Below are 8,402 nucleotides of genomic sequence, written 5' to 3' on the forward strand. Positions count from 1 at the left end.
TTAGAAAGGCAGACTGGTCAGATTTCGCCTAATATTTCGACAACCTCTGCCACAGTATTCATATCCCAGAAGATTAATTTGAGGAACAGATGGAGAGATTCACGCAAAATTTCAATTCAGCTAAGAGATTCATACCAAAAGAAAAAGAAAAGAACATTGAAATCTTGACTGCAAGGACCAGGATATAGACTCCCAATGAAACAGAGAGACTGATTAAAGAGATCAACTTAAGTAAACAATACGGACGAAAACATAAAATTGCTATCAGGGGGATGAAACAGACTAGAAGAAAAACTATTTGCCAGTGAGCAACAAAAATGAGCCGAGCATTGTAGAACTCTATATTTAAGAAAAGACGTTAAGTATCGTAAAACAGCTAAATCACTTGACAACTCGTTCACTAAAACTGTTTACCAATCTTGAAATAACCTTGATGCAGCTGGGCTAACAGTAGATATATGTTGGTAGGTATGTCTACCAAAACTATTAAGGGAAATAAATCACTTGTAAATTACTATATTTTTGGAGAATTGGTTAAATATTTTAATGTAAGAACAAGACAATGCATGTTGACCATCTTTAACACATCATGGAAGTCTGGTCTGGTTGGAAGATTTTTGTTATTGTACCTTTGCTGGAACCAAATAAATCGCTACAGAATGCAAGAACTTTATGGCATATCGTCCTAATCAGCATCCTCTGCAAGGTGATGGAATGAATTATCCACTCACAATTCACGGAAGTCCTCATGAAACATAGGAAGATAAATTTTTATAAGACTCACTATGGAAAATAACATATAGTGGAAAACCAATTATTCTATCATCGATGGTTTCCAAAAACGATACCAAAAAGATCATTGCTGTTTTTCTTTATATGTCTTCCTCAGCTGATAAAATATGGAGACAGAAAATAATAAACCATATACGGTATTGAAGGAAATGACCTTATCTTGGAAATTTTATCAAGGGAAAGATAATAGTTGCAGGTGTACACCAAGCTCCAATTTTAAGTCCTCTTCTCTTCCTGTTATATATGACAGACATTCGCCCTTAAAAAAGATACTCAATCGGCCTCTCTCACATATGACTTCGCGATCTGGCACTCCAGCAAAGATATAAAAACTCCAGAAACTAATAAATGGGATCGTAAAATGAACGCAGAGCTTAAAGCCCAAGATCAATGCTTAATCCGCTTAAAAGACTACTGTATGTATCTTCAACAGGCAAGAAGCATAGACATTTGGTTAATCCAAAATTGTACATTGAAGGCAAATTCATAATGAAGACATCATGTCCAAAATACTTAAGAATCACATTAGATGCAGAATTAAGATAAACTAAGCATATCAAAACCCGTGTAATGAAAATGCAGTGAAAATATTAAGAATCTTTAAACGTCTTTTCGAAAGCAATAGGGGAACTTTTCTGGCACTTGACATGTACATATACCTTCCCATTTCTGAGGAACCAAAAGGACTCATTGTCTTCTGTTGTTTAATTGCAGCTCTACAAGCAATCCTGTATACAAGCTCTCTAATCACCAGCGAATACACTTTCGCCTAAACGATGGTAAATATTTAGATAAAGTCTGTTTTCTTTAGTGATTGCAGCGAATGTCAACATCACAATAACGAGAACGCAAATAAACTGCAAAAGAGACTCAAATTCTTAGCAATAATTATAACGTAAATATTATTTTCTGGGACGAAAATGCCGCGGCCAAATACAAACTGAAGGAACTTTCAATTCCGATAAAGCAGGAACTCCATAACATCAATGGAGATAGACTTTTAACAAAAATTAGAGTGAAACTTAGAACTTGCCATCACAGAGGACTGAAAACTGACACAGTAGATAGGAAAACCTACAGAAACTGTGTAACTGCCCGGACACTGAATTGACCTCTGCACACATTTTTCATTGTCGGGCCCTTCTTGCTGAAATGATAAAAATTTGGGTCTTGTTCATGAAACGAATTCCTACGATAACAACAATTTGCCGATTGAAGTTTTCATCTTTGTCCCTGGCTATATATAAATAGGTTTCATCATAGGCAAGACAACAAAAACAAACCATATCAAGTATTTCGGCTACCTCCTGTTACGGAATTAGATTATAGCTGTACCATATTTTCTGGACCTGTGTCACACCATATTTCAACAAGAAAGAGAAACTGTATGTTGCTCACGCTGCCATAAGTTTCCTTAATGAGCAGGGAGAGGGAAAGGTGGACAGAGGAACAGAACTTTATATGGTTTGACTATTTTTGCTCCGTCGCACTGCTGTTCTAGCACTACATCTATTACGGGGTGCACAGCTCCCCCTGAAACCGGCACAGCTAGGAATCCAGTAGACAGTGAGCGATATTCTTACCATTCTCCAACTGGTTGTCGGTCTCAGGCATGTATTCTGCGTTTCATTATATACAATTCTAATTATTTTATTTTGAAATTAATTTTGGTATTTCAATAGTGTTTTGGTGTCGATTTATATTTCGTTGTTCATAGGTATACTTTTATTAGTGTCGCAGAGGAACCTATGGGACTTTGTCTTACATTTTATATATCCTTCTCCCTTTATATGTTTCACATGCATTTATTTCCATAATCTTGAGGTGTCTAAATCGCTGCCTGATTGTCCTAAAAATGGTAACTAAAATGATGTTCCCAAATGTTCCGCAAATATTTGCTCGTTTTGTAGTTGTAGCCTCGGCTAGCAGTATTAAGTATTAGCAGGTGACCTTTCCAGATTTCATATTCATGTTCTGAAATTAAAAAAACATGGTATTCCCAACTTTGTTGTTAATTTTCGATCCTCTGTTGGCCATTTCATATTAGATTATTCCAGAAATTTCTGCTTTACTGCCCGTGCAGTAGATTGAATAAATTACTAATTATTCTATATTGCTATTGATATTGTTTGTTATTAAATCTCTATGGCTACACATTACAATAGCAGGCCATTTCATGTTATTAATAACTATAGTTGGCTCCTAATCGTCTGATAACAGAAACCGTTCTCCTATACTGTCGTTGTTTAGCAATAGATCCTGTAACGAGCATGCGCGAACAAAGTATTTTTCTTAATACTAATGTTTTAATAGATTGTTGTTTGTTTCGCTTTTGTACAGCTGCTAATTAAGTGGTTAGATAATGAAGAAATTTTGTTATTTCGCAGTGATATTCCACAACTGTGGTCCAATCAGCAGGAGCATTTCTGTAATATTTGAAGTAAATATCTCTTTATTTGTTGTTGGAAGAACTTGCTAATATTAGGAAAATGAGGTCATTAGAGATTAATGTTCTTATACGAAGAAAGGGTCATCTGAAAGCACAAATAACGCGATTGAAGGGCTTTGTGACTAACATAACGATGAATCAGTGGTTGACACTGCAGAACTCGAGTGTAAGCTGGTCAATATTAAAATTAGTTTCAACAAATTTGAAGTATATAAAGATGTGTTTTAAATTCTGAAGATTGGGAAGAGCACAAACAAGATAAGTCTTCTTGGAAATGGAAGTTGACGTCGAGAAATGTGAGGTAAGCTTTATACATTTATCAGAAGAACTGGGCAATATACCCAGCAGCAATTATACTGTTTCTCGTAGTAATGTTGCGGCATTAAAAAAGCAAAGTTCAGTTAAACTGCCAGAGATTACCTTGCCTAAATTCAACTGAAACTGCCAAGTAGGGTTTCTTTTTAAAGTTCAGTTTAAATCAATAATCGATGACAATGAATACCGACTGCAAATAACATAGTTTTGTCACTCGGTAGTAAACCGAGTCACAAAACCTATGTTATTTGCAATCGACTCTTGTTGGCCAGGCAAAGAAAACTCAGACTACGGATGAAACTTATGAATCTCTGTGGAAAACGGTAATAGCCAGATTTGAAAATAAATGGTTAATAATTAAAAGTCACGTTACCGAATTATTATCCATATCTAAAATACATCGCGAATCGCCAAAAAAATTGAGACTTTTAATTGACAGAGTGTGCAAGCATCTTCTCGCACTAAAATAAATTAATAGAATTAGATCCTAACCAGTTAATATAATGTTAATCAACTGAATGCTAGAAAATTTAGATAGAGTCAAGACATCAGTTTTAGTGCGTTTAAACTTATTTTTTTCATATATGTAAGTAACCGCGCTTAAAACCCTGGAAAACATATTGTCATCTGCTTTTGATGTAGAGTCAGTACAATATTTGGTTTTGGTTAATTTTGAATGTGGCAAAGCACGGAAGGGCTATATGCCTAAAGGAAGGGATTCCTTCGTAGGAGACGTTCTATGAGAAAGTGCCTTGTATACACTTATATATGGGGAAAACCGCGAAGACGCCCATGCACTAGCCCATTCAGATTTAACCTAGACCGAACTACCACTTTTGAAAAACTCTGCGGATCAGTTAGATGTAGTTTGAGTACAATCAGTTGATTTCTTTAAAATCTGGAGGAACATTTTTGATGCATACTTATAAGTAGCCGAGAAATAGAAAGACGAATGTTTTCGATGCGGTTGAGAAATCAACTAATTTGCAACAAGAGGCAAGAGTGCCATCCTTCTCCGTTAGTAACTTAAGCTTAGCCTTGAATCTATCTACCTAACTGAGGGAACACGCTAACAACATCAGAGTGGGTTCGAAATTGTAAGCCACTGATGACACTTTGATGCTAGCGTCTTTCTCTTAAAATGGTTTGATACTAGCCTCTTTTTCTTCGTAATTCAAGAGTCCGGCCATATATGCCATTATTAACTGAAGCCAATCCCCCATGCTTTCATAGATTTGTATGCCTTTTGCCTAAAATACCTCTGTTTTACACTCCTTATTCCTCCGTTCTCCCTGCAGAAAATTCCACCTGCCAGAGAGGTCGTCATCATGTGTCTTCAGCGGGACTGTTTAATCTTTTTACGTAAAATGAAATAGAAAAATCCTCACAGACTGAAATTCAAAAAAGGAAATGGTAAGTGGTTTGCCGTATTCTAAATGATGTGTCTTCGTTGTTCAAACTCATGTCATCGGCGGTCATCTGTTAAAGTCGTCGAAAGGTAAAATGGTGTCGATTCGGACTTAAACGAAATGTAAAAAACATGATATTTAAACTTGGTAATGCGTTACTGAAAAAGAGATCGATTACTTTCCGTAAAGTACAAATGGAATCTGAGATCTTTACTATTTCTTACTTTTTCTTCAAGTTATTTTCCGCGAAGCTTCGGAGCTCTAAAAATCGAAAGAAAATTTCAAAAAGGATATTATAAAGCATTCACACTAGTTTATTAGTTTTTGTTAAATGAGAAACTATAAAGATACATTTAGTTACAGATTACGTTTTAAACTTAACACGAAGTCATCACGTGTAACAAAGAATGCCGTGCAATGCTTCGCAAACGTAAACAGTTTTCTTATCGAATATTAATTGGATTTAGACAATATTTCTCAACTGAAGGAAACTATAAAAGAATGGTGCTACTTTGGTAGACGGTTGCACGGATTTTGGCGATTTTTTGGAGATTTTCCTTTGGCGAGTAATACAACTTATGGTAAACCCATTGCTGGATAAGTTATTTATGGTAACCGATACTTTGTTGTCATTTTATTAAAAAAAATAATGCGTTTTATTGTGCATAAATTCCGTGTTTAAAATATTATTTATGGCTTTTAAATATTAAAAATCAATTTAATTTTACATTTTTATTTGAAATAAAAATTTTATTGTTTATCCTATTTTATGAAATTTTATGTTGTGGATGATGTAATCAATGACGTCGCCTTACTTTAAAAGTAATTCGTTTTAATATGTATAAATTTAATCTAATGTTTAAACATTATTTATGGCTCTTAAATATAAAAATACAATTAAATTTTGCATTTTTTAAAAAAAATGATTTTATTATGTATGAATTTTTAAATAATTTTAATTCTAGCCGTGATGTAATAAGCTCTCTGATTGGTTATAGAATATTTGTGCATTAACGAGCTGTAATCAGCTCCCTGATTGGTTACTGACAATTTATGCATTTCCGCGCCGTTTTAAAATTTAATTTATATCTTCGAATTCCTTCAAAGATGTTATCTAAATTATGATTCTGATTTTTTATTGTGCTACTTATCAATAAGCAACAGGTTAAACACTCAAAAAAATGTAAGTACATATTTTTCTTTTATTTTATAATTGTATACTTCAATTTTTGTTAAAAAAATTAATACACTATTTTCAGAAATTGCTGAGATAATTATTGTCCATATGTTTTAATGTTAATTATATTCTATATAACGTATTTTAAAGTATTTGAATTTAATAATATTCTAATTCTTTTAAATGTTGGTATGATGGTTTTGAATTCGATATTCAATTTCAGTAATATTTTAATCTAATTAAACGTTGGCTCAATGTTTTTATAGTGGTGTTTTTATTCTCTTCTTTGCTATATGAAAGTAATAATAACCTTACTTTAGTATTTTATACTTATAGTAAATGTATTTATTTACACTTGCCTGCCATCTTAAAAAATGACATTTTCAACAAAAAATTAATCCATTACTTTTAACGATATTTATTTATTTTTTTTTTTAAGTTTCGAATACTTTACTATGCGTAAAAACAGCGTTTTTGAAGATGGCTGACGTTTGTAAAAATCGCGCCAACAATTCGGCCAACATAAATCGCCAAAAATCCGTGCAACCGTCTACCAAAGTAGCACCAAAAGAATACTTCTGATGAGGAAAAAAAAATAAATATGTCTGAATGAAAAAATTTGATTAAGACACCATATGACTTCCTGGCGCGGAATATTAATTTATACGCATTTTTGCTGCATTTCTTTTAAACTTATATCTTTGAATTTCATTAGAGATAGACTTCTCATTGAATTAGTTCAGTTCTCACTTCACGATGAGGCAAAATTTCATAAAACCTTAAAATATCTTGATTAAACATTGAAAAATGTATATAAAAAAATAAAACACCAAATACAATTAAAAACCACTAAAAGAAACAGTCTCTACAATTGAAGTGACACTTTTTACGCAAAAACAAACTACTCGGCCAACAGGCGGCAAGAAAGCAGGTTATTCGATGCATAAAAGTTTCGCTTTGGCCCCACTCCGCAAAAGGACACTGAATGTGCAGAAATATTTAACTCACTATTCTACTAAGTTTCAGTTTTAACCAAAAATGGCTGTTATGGTTAAAAAATAAGCTTAGCAGCACTTAAACCAATTTTAAATTTTTGATAATTAAACAAATATTGCACGTAGATTAACTAAAACTCCTTACGTACACATGTTACGCAAAAACATCGTTAAATTGCATTTAATAGCTGTCAAAATCTATATTTTGGCTGAAATATTGTAACCGGAATTTTTCGTGATTACAATAGTTCCTTTATTTCGTAAAAAGAAGGAAAAATCTCTTAGAGGACTATAATAAATCATAAATTTTCCATTCATGCAGGATACACAGAAATTTTTCGCACAGCTATTGTAAACATTTTAATGACATTTGGAACAGCGTATTTAAATGAAAAATCTTTCTCAACGTATGTTTCAGCTAAAGGAAAATATGAAAACAAATTAAACGGAGAAAAGGAAATGCCATTACACATAATCAACAGATCTAGACAGCTAGACCTCAAAAGTTCGTGCAAAAAAAAAAAAAAAAAAAAATGGAAGCACACCCCAGTCACTAAATAGACAAGTGTAGTTGTTAACTGTAGTACAGGTTAATGATAATAATGACTAAATTACGTTAGTTTTATGTTAAAATGTTTAAATTAAAAATATTTTTTACGTAAAATAAATATAACATATTGATCTACTTTAAATACTTATTTATGGTATATTTTTCTAAAGGTGGGATGGATTTCACCGAAAAACCCTTACAGTTCTTAGTGTTCCTTGAGTCGACAAAGTTTGAAGACCGTTTCTCCACATCTTTTCTCATCTGAGTTCACCATTTTTCATTTTTGGCTTGATTCTTTGCTCTGTCGAAGACCTTTGGACCAAATCTCTTTGGATCAGTGCCTAAAGAATTACGAATCACCCAATATGTCGCACAACCCCTTGAAAGTTATGAACGTCCAGCATGTGTATACTCCTACAAAGTACTATATAAAGGAATATTTTTATAGGATTTGAGAATCTTCAACAATGTTCTGCAAATATACGATGAAAAGAGTCTGTTACTCTCCGTTGGGACGCCATACTTGTAAAGAGTTATCTTTGCAAATGCTGTATCTTTTGAAGTTTGCAAACTAATATACCCCTCTTTCTCAGCTTTCTGGACGGGAGAAACTTAAAAGAAATTGGCTGACTTAGAATCGGTCAGTTTACTGGCAAACCGCTTTAAATATTGATACGAATTTGGTATTTAAAAAGCTAATGTTAGTTCAATTATA

At 33.1% G+C, this 8,402-nt stretch overlaps 1 long non-coding RNA gene across 1 annotated transcript; it reads left to right on the forward strand.

The window, feature by feature from the left end:
• Positions 1–2,162: 2,162 nt before the first annotated feature.
• On the forward strand, positions 2,163–8,101 carry LOC146997235 (uncharacterized). The gene is made up of 3 exons (XR_015041013.1): positions 2,163–2,402; positions 4,855–4,969; positions 7,858–8,101. It is a non-coding gene; the product is annotated as an uncharacterized LOC146997235 (long non-coding RNA).
• Positions 8,102–8,402: the final 301 nt, after the last annotated feature.

Source organism: Stegodyphus dumicola, chromosome 5 (assembly GCF_044657685.1).
Source record: "Stegodyphus dumicola isolate Sdum_Otavi_A_Nest chromosome 5, ASM4465768v1".
Lineage (NCBI taxonomy): Eukaryota > Metazoa > Arthropoda > Arachnida > Araneae > Eresidae > Stegodyphus > Stegodyphus dumicola.